Source organism: Lates calcarifer, linkage group LG11, assembly GCF_001640805.2.
Source record: "Lates calcarifer isolate ASB-BC8 linkage group LG11, TLL_Latcal_v3, whole genome shotgun sequence".
Taxonomy (NCBI): Eukaryota; Metazoa; Chordata; class Actinopteri; family Centropomidae; genus Lates; species Lates calcarifer.
In genome coordinates, this window is record NC_066843.1 from 5,569,924 (window position 1) to 5,592,909 (window position 22,986).

Here is a 22,986-nt window from a genome sequence, read left to right on the forward strand (position 1 = left end):
TCAAGTCTGTGGCAACAGGAATGCCAGCTTGCTGGAGTGGAGCCACTTTTGGAGCAAAAAGCCTGCAGCCAGAAAACCACAGAGCAGAGACGGACAGCAGGGACGACCAGCTAGCCAGTTGTCACTGTCTAGCAGAAAGAGACATCAGCACAAGATAGTATGATTCCACTTTTAAAAACACAGACATCGGACATTCAAGGCCTGATGTGTTACCCTTTACATCCACCCATGGCCAACCACTGAAGAGCAGCATTGTTGCTTATAGTTTAATCTTAAACTTAATCCAATTCTGTGATGGAAATTGGAAGTGATGTTTTTATCTACAGCACCAATTTACGCATCTCCATTACACAAGTGATAAGAGTGATTAAAGAGTTATTATAAAGTCAGATAATCATAATCATGATAATTATTATTACTCATGTATTACTCACTAGATTGTCCACTGGTCACTGCATTACAGAGAAACTAAGGCTGACTTGACTAATCAGCCTTAATATATTGTTTGGTCTATAAACAATAGAAAACCATGAAAATGTCAATGTCAAATGTGACATGATCAAATGTCTGGTTCTGTGAAACCAACAGTCCAAAACCTGAAGATGTTTACTTTACAATGAACTACGACCAAAAGAAGCAAATTCTCTGATTTCAGAACCCAAAATTGAAAATTACTTAGATTGTTAATCAGCTTTTATTTCAGTGTTTTTTTTTTTATCTTATCCTTAAGGCATGCACATCTAGGCTGCACATTTTCACAACTGCCATGATCCTCTTAAGAAGGACAATACTTGTCAACACAAAGGCATCAGTTTTGCTAAGCCAGCCCATACATTTTATTTTACTCTTTGTGGTCTGAGGTATTTGATGTGGGCTACATGGCAGATGACTTACAGCCTACTCCTTCACAGAAACATCATCATGAAACCATCTGACACCTGAATTGATGATTATGCCACTCACTCACACTGTCATTGGACTTGGTTGACATATTTTCCACTGTATCATCTCACACTGGATTCAATTCAGTCAGTCCTCAATGATTGCTTTCCAGACTAACATCTTCATATGTTTGCTTCAAATTAATGTCCTTCAACTGATAGCTTACAGCCCTCAATTAAAAAGTGGGCTGTTGACAAACATTTCTGTTACATGTTGTTAATATTGTTATAATAACAGAGAAAGTCTTCATTTGAATAACACACTCTGGGATGACAACATGCAAAGGTCAGAAGGCTTTAGGCTGACTGGTAAGAAAGGAAAAACCTTTCCAAAATAATCACCCAACAAGAAGCTTAACCTACATACAGCATGAATTGGAAACAAAGAACATGCAACAGATCCAGACAAATAAGTTCACTGGTCCATGTGTTAGCGGAGGGCATTTGGGGTAATTGTCGTAAAATCCCGTCCCCTTCTCTACTTAACCAAACACATGCGGTGGGAACTCTAATCTGCTAACACAGACATTTGGCAACACGATGGTTTTAAACTCCAACTGCTCTGTCCTTTCTTAACGCATACAGCATGACTGCATGTCTCTGCATGCCCTCTGCCTCAAAGACATGAAAACAAAGGTTAAAGAATCTATAAATTTATTGATCAATTACCCATTATTATCCTTTTATTGAATATCAAACCACTCTGAGCGTAATAGATTATCACAGCTGCCACATGAACAGTCTGCATTATTAATTCAATAATTCATTCATTATTATCTGTGGGGAATGCTTGTAATTTTTTAGCTTATAATAGTCAAATCTGTACACAGTTGACATGGGGAGACAAAAGAGAAATCCTTAGCAATAACACTTCTGCCAGGTCACAGTTGTGTATCTCTAATTAGACTTAAATTATTCTCCTGAGCTAGTGGAGCAGAGCAAAGCATTAGCACTGAAGCTATTGTTCAGAGTCAGGCCCTGCCACAGGGACCCCATGGCCCCCTGCCACTGGCCGATTATCCAGGCCTGGTAATGGGCCCCTGAAGAGAACACCAAACCAAATTAGTACCTGGCACACACACATAGAAATACTCTTAAATTTCAGTTCAGTTGAGCTTGACAAAAATACAAAATAGTGACAAATTATACTGGCTCCATATCTAATAATCCATAGACTAGTAGGACTCTTAATACATTTGTCTGATACTTTTATTTGAGTATTATCAAATGTGTATGTTATAGTATACATTGTCTACACTGTACACAATAATATACAGATCCACTCTCCAAGGATCAGGGTGCAAGATGTCACCTAATGTACCTTATTCATTTATACAACCACATACACTGTAAAAGAATCCCTTACAACAGTCTAAAATCTTGTCTGATAAATCCCCTCATCACCAGAATGACATATTTTTCATGAGCAACACCTGGCCTTCTGGTGCAACACCTCTACCACACAGTACCATTTGTCAGGGGTCAGATAGCGACCACAGTACATGACAAACTCAGGCTCACAGTCTGCTGTTTACAAAGTCTTGTCCAACTATGTAAGCATAAGGATTAATATAAACATGTATAAACATACACATACGTTCTATACTGTCCAGGTTAGAAGACGGACAGATAGACAGACATGAACCACTGTAGAATTCTGAACTACTATTATCATTCGGCGGCTGTGGCTCAGGAGGTAGAGCAGTCGCCCACCAATCAGAAGGTCGGTGGCTCGATTCCCGGCTCCTCCAGTCCGCGTGCCGAAGTATCCTTGGGCAAGATACTGAACCCCAAATTGCCTCCGATGTGTGAATGTGTGTGCATGTGTTAGAAAGCACTTATATATAGAACAAGTGCTGTGTGAATGGGGTGAATGTGATCTGTAGTGTGAAGCGCTTTGAGTGGTTGAAAAGACTAGAAAAGCGCTATATAAGTACAGTCCATTTACCATTTACCATTCATGATAGACTGCGTGTGTGTGTGTGTGAGAGAGAGAGAGTGTGTGGCCTGGGGCCGGGGTGCAAAGTCACTTTAAAGTAACAGACTATGGACTTATTGACTTTCTTGGGTACTAGGTTTCATTTTATTTTTGAGAACACCTCGATCCTACCCGTCACACTGCATACCTTCACCAGTTCACCCCCTTTCAACCCCTTCCTCTAACACCACCATTGTTGTCTTCCCAAACAGCGTGTTAAACGACATCTGACAAGTGAACAAACATCATAGAGGCCCTCCATGTCTGTAGCTATGACCAAGGGGCTGGGGAAGCCCCAGACAGAACCTGTAGGAGGTGATGCTGGAGGGGGGGTGGGGGGTCTCTGGGGACAGTCAATGAGGAGTTGTGATGAGGCCCCAGATGACAGTGTTGTTTACACATTCCTGCGGTAGAGCAAATGAGGTTGCCCTACCACAGCCTTGGGCTTGCAGAATGCTTGAATAGACTGGAATTTTTTTCAAAAGCTACTGTCTGATTGTAAGACAGAGGAGGAGATGAAACTTTGAGGCAAATCTCAGAAAATGGAAAAAATTATCATTACTGGATTTGGCTTGAAAATAAGCAGGCAGCCATAAAACCTCATGGGTGGGCCAGGGAAATTCCAGTATAAATGGTCACATATATTTACATAAATGTGCATATTTGATTTTGAAATAAAGACAATATATAATGACAAACTCAGTGATTACTTGAAACATTACTAGAAATATTTCTAAAAATTGGAAAAAGTGAAGCCTGGGATCAGAAATCTCCTTTCCAAAATAATATGCTCCTGTGAGATTTACGTGATAGTATTGTGCTTAGCTACAGCTGCTCAGAATGTGTCGCTGCTTATATCATCAGGGTGACTGATATGGGGAATGAACTCTGACTCAGTGACCATGACTCACAGATGCAAATGTAGTTTATAAATATAGATAGATAGATAATCTTATTCATGCACCTTGGTCCCTGCTCTCTCTTGTATACCTGGTTGTGTTCACACATCCCCTCCTCCATTCAAGTTGCTGATTTTGGGATGGGAAGCAAACAGCGGTCTTCCATGTCAAACTACCATGTTTTGGTAACCCACAATTCCATCAGACCTCCTCCCCCTGTGGACTTTGTCCCTCTATAACAGTGTCACCCCTCCTCCTTTGCTCACAACAGAGTCATATCCAGTAGTGGTCTACATCAACTGAACATAAACAAATTACATTTTGGGGGAATTTGCTGAAACAATGTGGAGGACAATCTCATTTTGGCAACGTTAGCTTTGTGTTAACATGATATAAAGCATGTTTCGCATGTAAGTACATTTGGGATACAATAGAAATCTAGAGACAGTCTTATCTCAGCATAAATACTTCAACATACATTCAGTTTCCTTCTTGTTGAAATTATTCTTCTGATCATATCAAGGTTAGATTTTGAGGGTTTATGGATAATAATGTATCTATTAATCGGGTTTTGCTGTAACCTTTTGTTTTTCATTTTATCATTGTTTTAATTTAAATACATTTGGATAATCCTGAGGACATTGCACACGTTCATGTCTACACATTTTCAACACTCAGCTTGTATTGCAACTTCTCCAATCACAGCAGTATTCTCCCTAAAGGGTTTTCAATAGTAACTTAGCATGAGCAGACATGGCTACAAACTGGCCTTAAGCTTAGTTCACTAAAGGAGTCAGCCGGTAGAGACAGAAGCTAAAGAAAGAGCTGAGGGCAGATTTCAGAGCAAGACCTTCCCTGGCCTGTGATGGAGCTAATAAAAACTGTCACACTACTCAAATGTGCAGCTGCAAACATAAGCTATGTACTCTGTCAGTGGTGTCTGTGAGGATGAAAGACAGACCATTATTGGTCAGGAGGTCAGCTGATTGCCTGTCAATTCTCCTTTCTAATGTCATTCACATGTTTTATCTGGCAGGCAATTTCTATTCTTTCTGCTCTACTGACTAACACTGCTCTATCTTACTGTCAGAGAGGCCAACCTGACAAACTGTGAGTTACCAATAGTCACTGCCCTGCAGATGTATGGTAAGTGGATCTTGCTGCATACCCCTGGCTGGTGTGGACTTAGCCGTCCTGCTGTGCAAGGAGTTGGGAGGAGACGACTATGCACTGTGTGAGCTCGCACACCTATAAGGAGAATGATCAGATTCAGGCAGTCAAATCAATACTTTTCATCAGCTGGAAAATAAAGGAAGCGCTGCTATATTAGTTTACCAGAACCAGTCACATTTACATGTGATTACATTACATAACTTAACTTTAACAAAATTATCCTGAGAAATTCTATTCAAAGTAATGCCTAATTCATTTGCATTAGAATGTCCTAACTCTATTAACCCTTATCTAAAGAGCTCATGTTCTTGTCCATTTCCTTTCAGTCATGCAGTAAGAATCAAGGAGAGAGTGTGTGTGCATAGATGTACAGCCTGTGTGTTAATGTTTTGTATGTGATGGGGAGGGAGATTGGTAAGGTGGTAAATATGGGTTATGTACTGTTTCAACATCTTCAAACTGGTCTAATGACATTAATGACACGCAGCACCTGAGTGAATTGGAGCACTGGAGTTATATTGTTATAAAACAGAAAGAATTCATTTGTCAAAATGTTTCTTTTTAGTTGTAGTTTTTAGTTTTCTTCTCGAATGCTATTTTATATTTAACATGACTTTGCTGCTTCTTTGCTTTCATTTTGGTATTCTCCTTCTCTGTCACCATGTCTCCTTTCCTCTCTCCACCAATGCTCCTGTAAACACCAATGCAGGCAGCTTTTGAGAGCTATGCCCTTTGATCTTCCCAGCTCGTCATGTGTCAGAGGTCAGTAAGCTGCACGGTTTTTCACACACAGTATCTAACCCAGTCACCAGAGCTCTGGACCCCACCCCCACTCAATCCCACCCCACCCCATGCACTGTTGCTCCTCTTACCATGTCTCCCTTCTTGTCATGGCAAGCTCAGTGCTTTCAATAAAGGTCAACTGCCACCTTTACCCCACAGAAGTCTTTACTTCACAGCACCCACAGCACTTCATGACAGATGGGGCTGATTTTGTTAACAGTGTCCAGAGCCAAGTGCTGAGAATCTGGGTAGACTTAAAAGCAACAATTTACCATTCTTTGTGTTCTAACTTAAAGACTTCTTTAAATCTAAGATAATAGTTTCACTGCTGTAACTAAATGTAAGTGTAACTAAGGTAACAGTGATTTAAGTAACATACCACATTGAACTATTGGACTATATTATTCATTTCTGTGGCTTAAAAAGCTGAAATAAGATCAGCCATGTAGCTGGTGTCCCACAAGTCAATTTCTCTTTCATTTCCTTAACAGGTATTTCAGAAAATCCCCATTTTAGCTTTAAGCAAAAGAAAGCCAAAGAAACGAAAAAAACAACTACATGATATAACATGACAGAATGAAGAACTGTTGCTTCAGAGGAAAAAAAAAAAGAGGAAAAAAGAGGAAATCCCCAACCTGATGTCACGACCAGGTCTGACCTTTTTTGGAAAAGGTGGGAGTGGACCCACAACGCAAAATGCTCACAGCCCCTTGGGGTTATACCTGAATCTACATTCAATACACTGGCTGCCTTAAGACTGAAGAAGCTATCAGTCATTGTTGTTAGGTCATGATAGCACCATGGTGTGCCAACATGTCAGTCAGTCCAGTTTTCAGGAACCTCAGGCGGAAGTACAAGATGCCAAGTGCTAATCCTAGGGCAGCTGAGCATGTTTCGGGACTGTCCTCCCAATTGTGAGTAGTATCAGAAAGCCTCAACTTGCCAAAAAGTCAAACTGGCTGAATTTTGGAAGGTAACGTGAGGAACAGGAAATGCTGGTTCTTACAGCAATAGTTCATGAGCATGTGCAAAGTCTTGTCACCCTGCTACTTTGTGGATGCCAAGATATAGTAGCTCTTGACTGCTCTCTAAGACCCCACACCAACACAAGAGTAATTATATTAACTGTAAATAAATAAATCATCTAATGGCAAATGTGTTGATGTTTATCTAGGTAGCATCATATGACTGTTTGATTTATCTTATGGATAACTCGTTCCAGCTGGCACCAACAACGCTTGTTGGCAGAGAGAAAATGAGCAGTGGTACTACAACAGCTAGAGGCACATCATATTTTGCCATATGATCTAAGCTATCCTATTGCTTTTGTGTCCTTTTCATAGACACTGTCCAGATTAAACAATATTACTTTAAAATGCAAAGCATGGCACATGGGCTTTTCCCTGCAAAATAGCCCACACACACTGTTCTCACAGACTGAGAACTGATCAACCAATGATCCAAATGTGGTACTATTGTTATACTGGCTTGCTGACCTGGTGCTATCATGGCTCATGATAGACGGACCATTCTTTAGAAACAGAAAAACAGGACAGAGCTCTCATCTCTGCCACATTAAACAAGGAAAACAAAGGCATCAACCTTACGATGCTGTATGCATGGTAGCGCCTGAGTGATTATGGTAGTGGCACAGGGATAATCTGGATAAGCTGAGCATGAACACTGAAGTAACACAGAGAGCCACAGCCATGTCCCTCACCCTCACTCCCCAGCTTTCCCTGCATGAGATGATTTCCTAATTCACTATGTTTACAGATAGATGTTCTCCAGTTCAAAGCAGTCAGTCTTTGCTTTAAATAACCCTAAAAAGGGGATACAGACAATAACAATGCAAACCCTCCAGTGCTATTTATATTATTTCTATTTCAGTCTATTTATAATTCACAATTCTGTACACATGCTGCCTCATGCCTTGCTGTGAGCAAAACAAAGCAGAGGACTATCAGATCATGTGAGAATGGAAAATGTGTTTAATGAGGTTTGATGGTGATCCCACACACCATGAGCCAGTGTTGATGCTCCTCAGTGTATTTACCTAACACGCACACAATATCTTGTCTTACCCCCCTACTCTCAGCATATATTTAATAGTGCATGTGATTGATTCACATGGCCAAATGCCTCAAAGGGGCAGCAGGGGAGAGTGAAGAGAGCAACAGATGAGATCTAATAGTCAGAGATGTCAAGCAGACTGGGATCCTAAGTGTTTCCTTAAATGTATAGGTGATCATTAAACTCATTTAAGTCATAAACAGTTCACAAGGCTGAGAAAAAAAGCTAAAAAAGTTATGTCTGACACATATTTATGAATAGTAACGCTTTGACGTCATCATAGACCTCTTTTAGACCTATATCTTAGCAGTAATATGTTTTATTATAGACTGAAACTAGACACTAAACAAACACGTGCTCATATTTGCACTAGGACACACATAAGGTATGCACAAGTGCACAAAAACAGAAGAAAAGGGGAAGTGAACCTTTATCTTTGTTAGATTTATATCTGGCATCAGCAAGACCACGTATCATCTACAATACAATGAGTGTGGATTCCTTTAATACATTTTTGCACATACTTATTTAATTTTATGTAAAGCAAATAAAATCTGATTTGTTGTTCTGTTGTGGGAGTGGTAGGCTGGCTGAGCCTTGTTAGGCAGACGTTGCCGTGGGCACAGATGAGCTCACAGGATCAATACCGGATAACAGCTCCACAAATCCAAACACTGACTTTGCATTATATCGCGCTAGTGCTTCTACAAGCAAGGAAAAGACAAATAGAGAGCATTTGCATCCCTATGGTGTTGGTTTATAAAAGATAAAGAGGTGCACATGTGAAAAAAAAGAATAGGAAAATGCAGGAAAAGCAAAATGAGAATACAGAGAGAAATAATGCACACGTTTGCCAGTGATCATATTTGTGTTTGATTATTCAGCCCTATCTCTTCTCTAATCCACCACTCTTTAATCCAACATGCAACCAAACATAAATGAGACATAAGCATCAATAATTGAGAAATCTTTTTTCCCTGGCATGACATCATAATCATTTTTTAATCAAATGCTCCTTACATTAATCTTACACAGATGTTAGCTCTTTCCCCAGACACAAAGGAGCATCCATGACCTAAATCTAGTTGATCAAAACACATTCATTAATGCCACACACACACACACACACACACACATATTCATTCTAACAAGGGTCATGAATAATGGCAGCACAAACAACTGAGCTAAATTGTTTATGTTGTCCCTCCCATGTACATGGAGTACTTGTGTTGTCAGTGTAGGTACATTTGGTGACATTATTTCATTTACTGACAGCATGTTCTCTGTTTTGAGAATCTTACCCACTACCTCTCTCTACAGACATAGGTATTTATCTGTTTGTGAGCTATTCATTGGTTTTCCAATCTGTCTCATTTGCTGTAAGCCTGTAATAGGCTTGAGCATGGCAATGGCAGCAGCTACCTCTCATCCTGCTCAATTAAAACACAAGTGTCTTGTTGCAGACCCTACAGCAAACCTGCTTTTAGCTGCAGTTCTGTTGTGCAAAAATAACAGCAGAACTAATGTTTCAACAAAGCCTGGCAGTGAACTTATATCTACATTCATAGTAAATGGTAAATGGACTTGTACTTATATAGCGCTTTTCTAGTCGTATCGACCACTCAAAGCGATTTACACTGCGAGTCAGATTCACCCATTCACACACCGATGATACACACATCAGGGGCAAGGTGGGGTTCAGTATCTTGCCCAAGGATACTTGAAGCCGGGGATCGAACTGCTGACCTTCTGATTAGTGGGTGACCCGCTCCACCTCCTGAGCCAGAGCTGTCCTATTCAGTATATTAATATTTTCTTTCTCCCATGAAAATAAAAATAAATAGAACTAGAAGAAATAGGATTTGTCTGAAATGTGGGTAAAATGAGACAGGCTGTCAAACAGATGCAGAATAAAGCAATGGGTTCCCCTGTCTACCTGCTGCTGATTCTTCTGTATCTGGGTTGTCGCAATGTTAGCCACTTCATGCTGGGTCAAGCCCAGTACCCACTCAAGAAGAACTGCCCACTTTTGTTGTTTATTGTGTCTTGAATGGCTCTATAATTGATTCACAATCTCATTAGCATTTTAAGAAGTGATATTTGTTTCTTGTCCAGCTGCTTCTTTTACACCTGTGGTGGCGGATTCAGTTGCCTTAGCCTCAGGTTACACTGGGTATCAGGATTGGCCACCTCATTAAGGTGAGGGACAAGTGTTGGGGTGTGAACATGATCAAATGAGACAAAAGGGAGAAGGATAAGGCTGCACTTTACTACCTCAAAGTGGGGTCATTTATACGATAATCAGAGTTGAGACCAAGGGGCAGAGTTGCAGTCCTAAAACCCCACAGAGACTGCATCTGCCCCCCAACCACTTAAATTAATTACATTAAAAGTAAGAATATGTTGGTCAAAATTAATCCATTCATTCCATTTATCTTAAAACTCATATTCTTCAAGGCAGTGGCCGAGGAGGTGGAGTTGGAGCCATTTTCAACTCAAGCCTATTGATTAACCTTAGCCCTAATGTCAGTCATATCTCATTCAAAACCCTTGCTCTCAGTCTTTCATACCCAAGGTGGAATACAATACAGTCAGTTCTATTTGCTAGGTGATTATAATATTCACATGGACATCAATAATGATAGCCTTACCACCTTATAGCCTTATTTATCTCATTATTAGACCTAATTGGCTTCTCATGTAAATCCACTCCCTTTTTAAACCACACCCTCAACCTTGTTCTGGCATATGGCATTGAAATAATACATTTAATAGTCTTTTCAAAGAGTCCTCTTTGATCAGACAATTATTTAATAGCCTTTGAATTCTTATAACTGGACTACATACCATTAAGCAAAAATTCCTACTCAAGATGTCCATTTGATTATGCTGTTGCTAAATTTGAGGGAATGATTCCATCAGCACATAATTCAATGCCATGATTCAATATAACAGGGGACTTCTTAGTCCCTCCTTAATTGATCATCGTGTTGACAGTGTTGCAGGCTCACTATGAATGACACTTAACTCTATTGCCCTTCTAAAAAGAGAAAAATAAAGCAAAGGAGTTTAGCTTCATGGTATAACTCACAAACCCACAAAGTAAAGCAACATTGCTGAAACTTGGCATTCCATAAATCTGGAAGAATCTTGTAACATAGTCTTAAAACATATAGGAGGGCCCTCTGTAATGCTAGAGCAGCCTACTACTCATCATTAATAGAAGAAAATAAAAACAAGCTGACAAAGACTCATAGCTCTACTGATCCGTGTATTCATAGAGCTCTCAGTAGTAAAGGATTCATGAGCTTCTTTAATATATATATTAAATATATATAATGTATATATATATAAACCTGATAGATATTTAGACAATTTTTCTCCCATCAACCCCGACCTACTAACTTCACAATCTACATGAAGACACCTCCGTTCCACTAATTGCTTTGTACTTTGAGACAAGAGAATTAGTGATGCATAGATGCGTCAGGTGGCGGTGACAGTGGCATTGTGGCTAGCAAGACTATACAGTGACAGTGATGGAGAAGTTTTTGAAAAGGAAAGATGGTAACTCCGAACTGGACCCTGGACAAAATTCGGGCCCAGATGAAGGCCCAAGTATGAGTGGAGGTCAAAAGAAAGCAAAGACGGATAGCTTAAGCAAAGTCTCTGGCGCGAGGCAATACAGCGAAAGCTTGGATTTACTTTCACTGGGGATGCAATGAAACCGACTCTTGTGCTTGGTGTGTGGTGAGGTGTGCTATGGTCCCAAGTAAGCTTCAACGCCATCTCCAAACGAAACTGTTTTTTGGTTGGCTACTGCCAAGGAGTTCCCCATTCTGGCAAACAAAACTATTTTGACATTGCTCCCATTTTCCACGACATATCTGTGTGAGGTGAGCTTTTCAAGCCTGACTGCTATAAAAACTAAAAACAAAGAGAGACTGAGAGCTGTTGAGGAAGAGCTTCGTGTGTGTCTTTCTTCGATTCCTGCCAGGAAATCAGCTCTGTGTTCATCCAAATAGGCCCAGGTTTCACACTGAGCGGGTAGAAATATGAAAGATTATAAAATACTTTTTCTTTGTGTTTATTTGATTCCTATTCAAGACACTTTGATGAGAACGACTTTATATTGTCAATATAGCCTCTGAGTTTCATTTTTTAACAATTTCTGCTGGTGGTGTGCCTTGTGATTTTTTCAATGAAAAAAATGTGCCTTGGCTCAAAAAAGGTTGAAAAACGCTGTCTTAGACCACATCCCAACTAGGCTACTTAAAGAGGCTTTACCCTTAGTAAGCACTTCTTTACTAGATATTATCGATTTGTCTTTACTAGCAAGCTACATAAGACAAACCTTTAAACCAGCTGTAATGAAACAGTTTCTTTGAAGGCTTTTCTTGATCCTGGTGTTTTAACCAACTATAAACCTAACCTTCCCTTTTGCTCTAAGACCCTTGAGAAAGCAGTTGCCAATGAGTTAGAGTGCATCATAGAGCAGAGACAGCACTGGTAAAAGTTAGAAGTTATGACTTTCTAATTGCATTGGACAAAGGACTTGTCCTGTTAGATCTTAGTGCTGCATTTGACACCACTGACTATCACATCCTATTATGGAGACTAGAACATATAATTGGCATTAAAGGAACCACACTAAGCTGGTTTTAATCCTATTTATCAGATCAATTTCAGTTTTTACATGTTCATGATGACTCCGTGCATGCACACAAAAGTTAGTCATGGAGTTCCACGAGGTTCTGCACTTGGATCAATTCTATTCATCTTTATATATGCTTCCTTTAGACAAGATTATTAGAAAACCTTCTGCAAACTTTAATTGTTATGCAGATGATACCCAAATATATTTCTAAATGAAGCCAGATGAAACCAATCAAATAGCTAAACTTCAAGCATGCTTTAAGGACCTAAAGACGTGGATGATTTAACTCAGACAAAACTGAAGTTATAGTGCTTGATCTCAAACACCTCAGAAACACACTATCTAATGACATAGTTCCTCTAGATGGCACTGCCTTGGCCTCCAGCACCACTGTAAGGAATCTGAGATATCTTTGATCAGTATATGTCCTTTGACTCCCGCATAAAACATGCTTAAAGGTCTGCCTTCTTCAAACCATGTATCAGGTTTACTTGTGGTTCCTAGAGTCCGTTAAAGTAGAATAGGAGGCAGAGCCTTCAGCTGTCAGGCTTGTCTCCTGTGGAGCCAATTTCCAATTTGAGAGGCAGACACTCTCTCCATGTCTGAGAGCAGACTTAAAACTTTCCTTTTTGATAAAGCTTTTAATCAGAACTGGCTTAGGCTTTCCTTGAACCATCCACTAGTTATACTACTATGGGTCTAGAATGCCAGGAGACTTCCCATGATGTACTGTGTTCCTCTATCCTCCTCTCCCTCTCCATCTTTACACATTCATATCCCATCAGTGCTTGTTATTAACTTGGCAACTTCTCTCCCATAGTTTTGTGCTTCTCTCTCTGCTTCCTCCTGTTGCTTTATGCAGGTATTTCTCCCTCCAAAGCTGTAGAGCCTGGATCTGTGATTGTAAGCCACTTACTGCCTCGATGAGCCTGCTCAACATCCACTGCTACAATCATTATTATCATTATAACTATATATCTCTGAGTGGAATCTGCATTGCTGCGCTTGCTATGGGAGTTTTTTCTTGCCACTGTTGTCAGTTGCTCACTCATGGTGGAATGTGAAGTCTCTGTGAATATTATTATTTATATATATATATATGAAGAGTGCCTTGAACTTCTGTCATGACCTGAAATAGTCAACACCATCTGAAAGATGGATCATCAAATTGTTGAAGCTGATGTCACCACAACAAAGTAGATAGTATTAATAAGGTGATGACAGAGTTTGCAAGAATTTAAAAATAAATATAACACTAAAACAATACAAAGGAGGGGACCTACAGATGCCCTTTTCAAATACAGAGCGCAAGATTAATTACATTTGCAAACCCAACCAATCACCCACAAAGCTAAGTGGTAAAAAACTTACACAACAGTATTGCTAACATACAGTACAGTAGTTCAAACGCTGGCATCAAGTCAAAGCATAGTAACCAAATACATAGTTTTCATCATCATTACACCGTAAAGTCTTTGCTTTAAATAGCAGTCCTGCAAACCTTACATTTGGAAATGTAAGGACATTTAAAGTGGTGTTATTCAAATCACACTGACATAAATAGTATCACATTCTGTACTCTATTCAATAGCTTATATTGGCTCAGAGAAAGCATTTAAGGACAAGTGAATGGTGTTTCTGTGACAAATCCTATGACTTTGCTGCTACAAGATTAGATATAAGAGTTTTTTCCCCATCTAACTGAAACACACTGTCAGATGGCAATGCTCTTAATACAGCTTCCAGGTCACTCAACGAGTTATAAACTACACTGACTTCAGAAGTAGGCCAACAGGTCAGGCTGTATAGGGTCATGACCCACAGCATGAACAGTGTGGGTGTGAAAAGAAAAAATAAACTACTAAAGCTCTGCAAACAGAGTTTCAGTGAAAGATTTGGTGTCACAATGAGACCAGAAGTATAAATATGAAAAGGATTTGTGCATAATCCTACAGGCACATTTTTAATCTACACCACTTTCAATTAAATATAATTTGATTTGTTGGGTCTCTCTCTGTAATTACCTATTTTAAAGAGTATGGTCTAGACCTGCTCTATATGAAAAGTGCCTTGAGATGACTTTTGTTGTGATATGGCGCTATATAAATAAAACTGAATTGAATTGAATTGAATACTTTTTGAGAAAGGAAATATAACTAGGTCTCACCAGCAATATGCCCTGCACATGTCCTGTACATAACAAACATGTTTCCCACATTTTCAGATTCGAGACTTCACATGGTACAATATCCTTCAGGGCCTAGATGAAGCTGTTCGTTCACATAATTCATGCATGAGAGATCAAGCATGACTCAGGGCCCAAGGCATTAATAAAACACAAAAGAGATTGTGCAGTGTAACTTTCCAACACAACTACAAAAAATATCAGAGATCGATAACTCACCAATTGACAAATCTAGTCCAGGTTCTGCAGTAAACCATCCCGTTTATTTAACTCTCATTTAATGAAACAATTGAACTTGGGTCCTTGTGCAGCAGCAGCCTGGGGAGATTTTGCATTTTAACTACATATTATATTTCTGACTTTTAAGGCACAGCCAGAGTTGTGTGCTGCTGGTCATTGAGCTACTCTAGTAGTATTCTGAGGTTAAGAGTCCTGCTGAAAGAGCACACTGATGCTACTTCTGCATGGAGGAGGAAAACTGCTTCTCTTTTTCTCACTCAGACTTCCCCAACTACTCTGAGGATTCAAAAGCTTTCAAAGCTTGCTTCAAAAACTGCCAGTTGCTCACAAGCCAGCTCTCACTAACCTTCGAGCTACCAAACCCTCAGGTGTGTGTCCCTACTAGAGTATAACAGCATGGATCAAGCCACAAGATGAGAGATAATGTTGAAAGACTTGCAATATAATTTGCTGTAATCTCAATAATTAAGTTGATACCTGTAATCAGTTTTTGAATAAACAAGATGGTGATGTGCAGATTATGAATATCACTGAACTTTAGACAGCATTTGTAATCATGCATGCATATAGTAATGCAAAATAGCCTCTAAAGTATGATTTTAAGAGGGCCAAGCATGGTGCTATGGTCCCGCAACAGCAAATTTCAACAGCATATTGCTCCTGTGTGACTGAGCTTGCAGGGGAATATTGTGTAAACATGAGAAAATGATTAATCCAGACCACATATATCCGTTCTAAGTCTATTCTGGGCTGACCTATGTCCGATGTCTCCTTACACAATTTAAAATCACAGCAACAAAAAGGGAAGCACCTTCAGCGACATTCATAGGATTTCAAGCATACACTTTGCGTCTCATGATATGTGACTTCCTTCATATGGCTCAGCACAAACTTGCCCTCAAGTGTTCTGGCTATTCTCGTTGTGTCACTGAGATAATAACCCAAGGCCTTATCATGCTTCTCAGTGTCCACAAGGGTTGACTGTCATCCCCCTCCCACTTACTCACTGTACCGCAGAGAAGAGAGATAGACACAGAATAAAGGACAATGGGAAAGACACTGCCACAGAGAGGGCAATTCTCATGAAACTGCTGATAAAAGCCCTGCAGAAGTAACTAGCTGATGGCGATCAAGTTTGAGTCTTGTGTGGAGCAGGCAGTGATCATGGGACAGAAATACACACTGTGGATGCCAACAATCAGAGCACTCCTGGCCTAGACCAGGCTAAAAGCTCATGGTCACGTGGCCAGTGGATTAGCGTTAGCCCAACTGAAAGGGGGAGGAGGTTAGGGTGCATGTCACCACATGCTTCCTGATCACTTCCCTTTGAAATTGTTTCCTTTTTTCTGTCACTCTGAATCTCCCTGTGTCCCCTGTTTGCCTTTCACAGTTTTATAAAATGTTATTTTCTTCACGTGACTTTGATCATTTGCACCAAAAAAAGTTTCATCAAAGACCAGGATCACAAGCAAAGGGAATTCTTGGTGTCTTTCCATTTAACTCTTTCATCCATTCATACTCTCCTGCTCTGTTCGGACCTACAGGAAGCCCCATGCTAAGCATCGTCATTCGTGTGTAAGTGATTCTGACACCTTTGACTCATAACTCAGTCAGATTGAAACCACTACTCTAATCGGCTCACTTCCAGCTACTCATGATGTCAATGCTGAGAACATGTCTCCTGTATTGTCCTTCCCAAATAACCGCACCCCCACCCCTACTTACAGTACCCAGATTTTCACATCAGCCTCTCCAGGCTCGCTGAACCCTACACTTGTCTGGCAGCAGAGAGTGAAAAAGTGAACAGCATAGACAAGCTTAAGGACATGCCATGCTGTGAGCACATGGCACAGTGGGTTTGTAGGATAAAATACTGGTTTCCCCTGTCTCCCCTGGGTCTTTCTGTCAGGGACACAGTGTGCCAGCCAATTCATGCCTGGCCAGCATGCCATGTTCGCATGCCAACATAAAACACCCTCCTTTTCACAGAAACCTGGGAAAGCCCTCCCTTGCCACGCACCATGCGCAGCAGTGACAGAGGGAGCATGCAGGGTAACACAGTGCTTGCCAACAGGGTTAAATGCTAAAAGGCGATGGCCGTTATTTCCTGTCTGAAATGTTTTATTGACTGGGAGAGCAGACATGCAGAAATTACAGAACAAAACGATAACATCTGTAAAATGTCAAGAAATAGATAAAAAAACAATTCCTGTAACTGTTTCCCTGAGCCCAAGGTGATGCCTTGAAACTACTATGTCCAAAACCTAAAGTTACACAATTTCCAAACACATAAAAAAGAGAAATCATCAAACATTTTTTGACTGACTAATTTCAGCACTACTAAAAGCCAAACACAAAGGTGCCGCAAACAAACCATTTCTATTGTTGTGTTGAGAGGAAAGGACTCAGAGAGCAGTCATAGACCTCATTCAAACACTTTTCACACAGCAGCCTCAAGGGGGGAAATTATCACAGTGGGCAGAAAGCATTATAATCACAACATGTAATTCTCAATTACCAAGAGCAACAGGGGACAAAGTCAATGCCAACTTGACTGTAGGAGTGTAAAATATATCTTTTTGTAAGTCCAAAGGAAAAAAACCCAAAGACTTATCAGAGTAACTAAGCATTCAGCAAATAACAAAAACAAAGGATGCATATCAGAAGGATGCAGTCAGTCAGGGCAGGTAAGCTCATCTGCACACTCAGAAATACACAAGGACAAATACACGCACACACAAACATAGCACACCATATTCCTGGATATGACAGTGTCTTCAAAGTGTCTGTGACATTTCAGTTCTGTTTGTAAGCAAGCATAAACACCAGGGTCTTGATTCTAGAGATGTGCCTTACAGCTCTGACAGCTTTGTGTCGACCTTTATGAGCCATCCTTTCATTCTTTTTCATACCGCATATCAACAGCCAAATGCAGAGAAACAATGAATCCTCTGTTTTACAGTAACACACATTTAGGACAGCTAAAGTGAAAGGCAGAGACACGATCGGAATGAGCATACGCACTCCTGCGTTGTATTAACACAACATCTTTCACATTGATTTAGCTTTTGTAAGAATATGATAATGGGTATGAGGTGAAGAGAGATGACACAGACCATTTGGGTTACAGTAGCCTACAGGCCTTTCCCTAAGGTTTCTCTAAAGAAAGATGTTTCTTCTTCTTTTCAAGACATATTTTTTAGAGTGTAACATAACTATAGTACTTGTACAGTATAAAGGCTTACTGTGTGTCACTGTGGAGTTCTAGTAGTGAGACCAGAGTGACCTTTTTGTCATTTTATGGAATTCTCCCATATTGCCATAGGGACTGCAACTGAATTTGTGGCACTCAATACTGAATGACCCTACTGAGTTGGTTTTTAGCTTTATCTGTGTGATATCACTCCTACATTCACGCTTTTCCTAAGAAATCAGTTTATTATTCTTGTAAAATGCCTCACGTTGTTGCTATAGCTGGTGTTTGTTGTGCACAAAAAGTTGATTAAAATCCACTTCCACTTGAACAAAACTAAATTGGCACCAGCAGAAGTTAAAGAGCAGTAAATTGTAATTAAAATAGTGAAAGTACCCATTCTAAAGTGTGTTTCATGTGGTAACATATGAGCAGTATTTTATTGTTGCGGCTGGTCTCACTAAGATTACTTCATACATTGCTGGGAATAATTGAGACTAAAGCATCAGCATTTTATGAGCTTGTGTATGTGTGTGTGTGTTTGCATGTGAGGTCTTTATCTTCAAAGTAACATCAGCAGTCAGACAAATGTCATGCAGTACAAAGTACAAGACTTCTTGCTCAAGTGTGAGGTAAAAGTATACATTTCCACAAAATGGAACAGCTCAGTTCAAGTAGCTCAAACACGTACTTGAATAGAGCAGGGTAGAAGCATTAAGCACGTATGTGTATGACGGAGACAGTCCCTGAAACAAAAGCTCTCAGTCAGGCTTTCACCTGTCAAACTTTTGAAGCATGTCCATTACACCATCATTACGCTGCTCTGCACTCATTTAAGTCAAAGGCTGTAAAACCCGAGTGTGTGTGTGAGTGCTGCCGCGGGTTATCTTTATGGTCCTATTTCACCTGTGACTGTGGCTTACCGCCTCCTATAGGTATCATTAGAGTTACTGGAGGGGAGTAGGGAGGCTCGTCCCAACAGCAAAACTTAACATTTCAAAATGCCGTTTTGAAAGTGAGTCAACCCTTGTAGGACCATTACAGCAGTGAGAATGTCATAGTCACATGCCACAAAGCTTGTTTACATGGACACCATGTTCCTACAACAATACTGGGATGAAGACACAACACAGGAGATGGAAGATGCCAACAAAGTAGCTTACGACAGGGTGACAGTAAACTCGGTGGCACCAGACACGCTGCCAGTCCGTGAGGATTATTACAGAAATATCACAGGGATTCCTTCGTCTGCGCACGGAGACCTGCCTGTTGATTCAGCAGCTGTTGATAAAAACACACAGAGAAGGCAAGGAAAAAAGTAACGCAGAAACTAAATGATATTACACGCATCCAAACTGGTTTCTATCTGTGTGCAGCGGCGTCCGCGGAGCGCTGCTGCCGCCTCACACTCGCAGTTTGTTTACAAAACGCTGTCAGAATATTCTTTCGCAACAGGGACAGTCAGCGGGACGAGACGAGGACGTTCACCTCTTAAACACATTCAAAAGAAACGAAACTGCCACACTCACCTCTGTGGAGCGACCGAAGCTGCTGTCCTTTCTCATAAAATGCGGGGAGAGGCTGCAGCGACGTGAGCAACCTACAACAGGAATCTCCCAGTCAGTCAGTCAGTCGTCTAGTTTCCAGCAGTTCGCCTCACACTTCACCGATCTCTCTCTCTCTCTCTCTCCCTATGTCTCTCGCTCTCTCTCTCTCGCTGACAAACCGCCCACTTCCGGCGGTTCTTGCACTCTGTCACTCTCAACAGTTTCTACTGATTTGTGTCCCGGTGATGATTGATGTGGACTAATGCTAAATACAGGCTTAAGCAGCTGAAAGCCTTTTATCAGGTAACAACAACAGACGAAATTACTATTTTTTGTATGTGTTCAAAATAGATATTAATTTTATGGGCTTTTTGCTGTAGCCTTCGGTATCTGCACAATGTTTTGAATTCAGGGGACTTTGCAACTTTGTTTTGAGCAATACTATGTTACCATAGGTTATATACATAAAGCATAGGCACAAACAATAGCCTATACCTTAAACACCACTACTACAATAAATAAAGAAATAATCATAATAATTCCATACCTAATAAATAAATGAAATAGGTTAAATGTAATTAAATTCCTATATCAGAGATCACACTTAAATTGCCCCCTGGTTGCGGCAGGTCATTAAGCTCAGACTCGCTTTTTTCTGACTTGCTGTGATCAAAGCTGTTCACTACTGCACATAGTTTTTGAGCAGACCGGTTGATTAGATTAAGTCTAATCTACTGTACAGCAAATCTCTTATCCAACTCAGTGCAAAACTCGATCCTAGATCTGTCTCCCTCAAGCTGTAGAATAGCGACGCCTTCTGGTTTAAAAAAAAACAGCGAGAGGAGAGAGAGAGAGAGAGAGAGAGAGGGAGGGAGAAAAGGATGAAAGGGGGACGAGAGAGAAAGAGAGAGAGAGAGAGAGATGAGGTGGCAGGGACCAAAGATAAACCTGCCAGAATTAATTAGAGGACAATATGTGCCTGAGGCACGTCCAGCATTTAAGAGAGCCACATATTGCTGCCTGAGACAAAACAAAATACACATAAAAGGGCAACGGGCACCATGTAAACAAGTGCTGACTGAAGAAAATATTATATATCTTAGTTATTGTATTGTATTTTGTTGTATCTGTGCTACTTTCTTTATCCCACAGGACCATATAAAGGGGTCAGAATCCACATACTGGGTCCTATGTGCCAGTAGTGACACTTGTTGTTTTGTACATACCAATTTTACACCTAAAAACATTTGACTCCCAAAATGGGAATACTCAAAATATAAGTACGTCAAAATTGTAGCCAAGGACATTACTTGTGGAAATGCACCTGCTTACATCTTGCCTGTGGCTGTACAGTAAACTGACTTTGTCACATACAAACAAAAGGGTAAACGTCCAGAATTTCTTCTGAATGTTGCTGATGACTGTAACCTGAAAAGTCCCCTCTCACACTGCAGAAATAAATGACTTCATTTTCCCACATCCATGTCAAAAAGTCATCATTTATGTACACACACACACACACACACACACACACACACACACACACACACAGTTTCATTGATTCTCCAAATTGATTGGCTGCGAGCCAGAACTGAAGGGTGACAGTTGCTTCCTCAGACAGCTGAGTCAGCAGCTGCTGACGGTAATAGATGTACATCTCCACACCCCCTCATCTCCTCTAACCAGTCTGTGTTCATTTCCTATCACAGAGATGAACTAGACGCACACGAGAGACAGAGCAAGCAAGTGCTGTAGAGCAAGGCAGGGGCTCAGTGATGCAGAAACTGCTTCCTCACTGCCTGAATTTATTTAGCTGCTTTATATCAGCTGTCACATATTTTCTAAATGGACTCGTGGGAATCCTGGCAGTCACACTGCAGCTGATCATGTCAGTGCTACTTTATAGCTGAAAATGTAGTGGAGTTGCACACATGCAATATGGGGTTTCCAGTCTGGGAAGTCCAGTGATCATGTGTCGAGAGTATTGTCACCAAAAGGGAGAGAGAAACTCTCAAAGTGAAAATAGGAAGTGCAATAATATGTCATTTCTTATGCATGTACATGAATCCCAGAAACTACAATGCATTATTACTGCCACGACATCTGTGTATTTCATTTCCCAGGGCCTCAACAACAGTTTATTTGAAATAATTAGTGTTATGAGCCAACACACAGTGGATTTCATCATATTTGACACCTGCTGAGGTGAGATTTTACAAGATTTTACAAAAAAAAATAAATAAATAAATAATAATAAAGAGAATATGTGGTTGATTTTCTGTGCTGTTGAATTTCTGTTTCCTGATTCATATAACCAAAATGTTTGCAGTGGGTGGGTTAAATGTATTCTTTGCACAATATGAATGTGAAAATGCCCCAGATATCATTGTATGAACTCAGTTTTTTATGTTAATGTTTACAATGGATATAACACTTCAGCTCTTTTCCCCTCCAGCAGATAGTGTCAGACAAACAGGGGCCCTGAGTTCCTCACAGACATAAAACGTCTATTGCTTGCATGTTATTTATCACATATTGTTTTATTGCTTATCTTAAATCTTTAGAGTTCCTCTTTGTTAATGGTCTGTTGTTATTGGTTTCCCACCTACACTGGTGCATTTCAGCACATTTCCAATTATGAACTCTAGTTATTTTTACCATTTTAGACTTCCTCTGGCTTGATCAGAAGAGCACTGTACTATCTGTTCATCTTTTGGAGAAGGGTGTGACTACATGAGCTTGTCACTTCTCATCCAGTTAAGCTGCATCACAGTGTCCAGATTGTAAAGCAGAAACAATGCTGTCCTCATCCAGCATCATTTGATGGTGTGTGTGCTTTACTTATTATCTCTTTTATATCTGGAACATTCAGGACCAGCTGTGTATGAAAAACATCATATTTTAACTGCACATCAATGATACATAAATGATGAACAGCCAATCATAGGAATAATAATGTTGAATATGAAGTGCCATAGTATACTATAATGTTATACTGGCTGTTACTTACTTTAGATTGAAAGTCCCTTAAATAGGTCTTTTCACAGCAAACATTTTGACTGACAATATTGTAAAAAGAACAGGTGCTACTAATAACATTAATGATATATGCCATATTCAAGTGTCCCTCTAAGTGAGCCAACGAGGACAATATCAAGACCTTGAAACCAAGGCAGCTAAATGAGCTTCAGTCAACATTAATTTAATTCACATCTGTGCTTTTCCTATGGTGAAATGTCAAAATGTTGTGAGCAGAAAAAAATCAAGTGTTATTCAATACAATCATACATTCAAAAGTGTGTTCATATTCAAAATGA

General features: G+C 40.1%; 1 protein-coding gene across 1 annotated transcript in view; it reads right to left on the minus strand.

Annotated features, from left to right (window-relative positions):
• Positions 1-19,833, minus strand: part of stat5a (signal transducer and activator of transcription 5a) — a 51,735-nt gene extending 31,902 nt beyond the window's left edge. The window contains 1 exon segment of the mRNA XM_018702607.2: positions 19,652-19,833. The gene's annotated coding sequence lies outside the window, so the exon portion shown is untranslated.
• Positions 19,834-22,986: the final 3,153 nt, after the last annotated feature.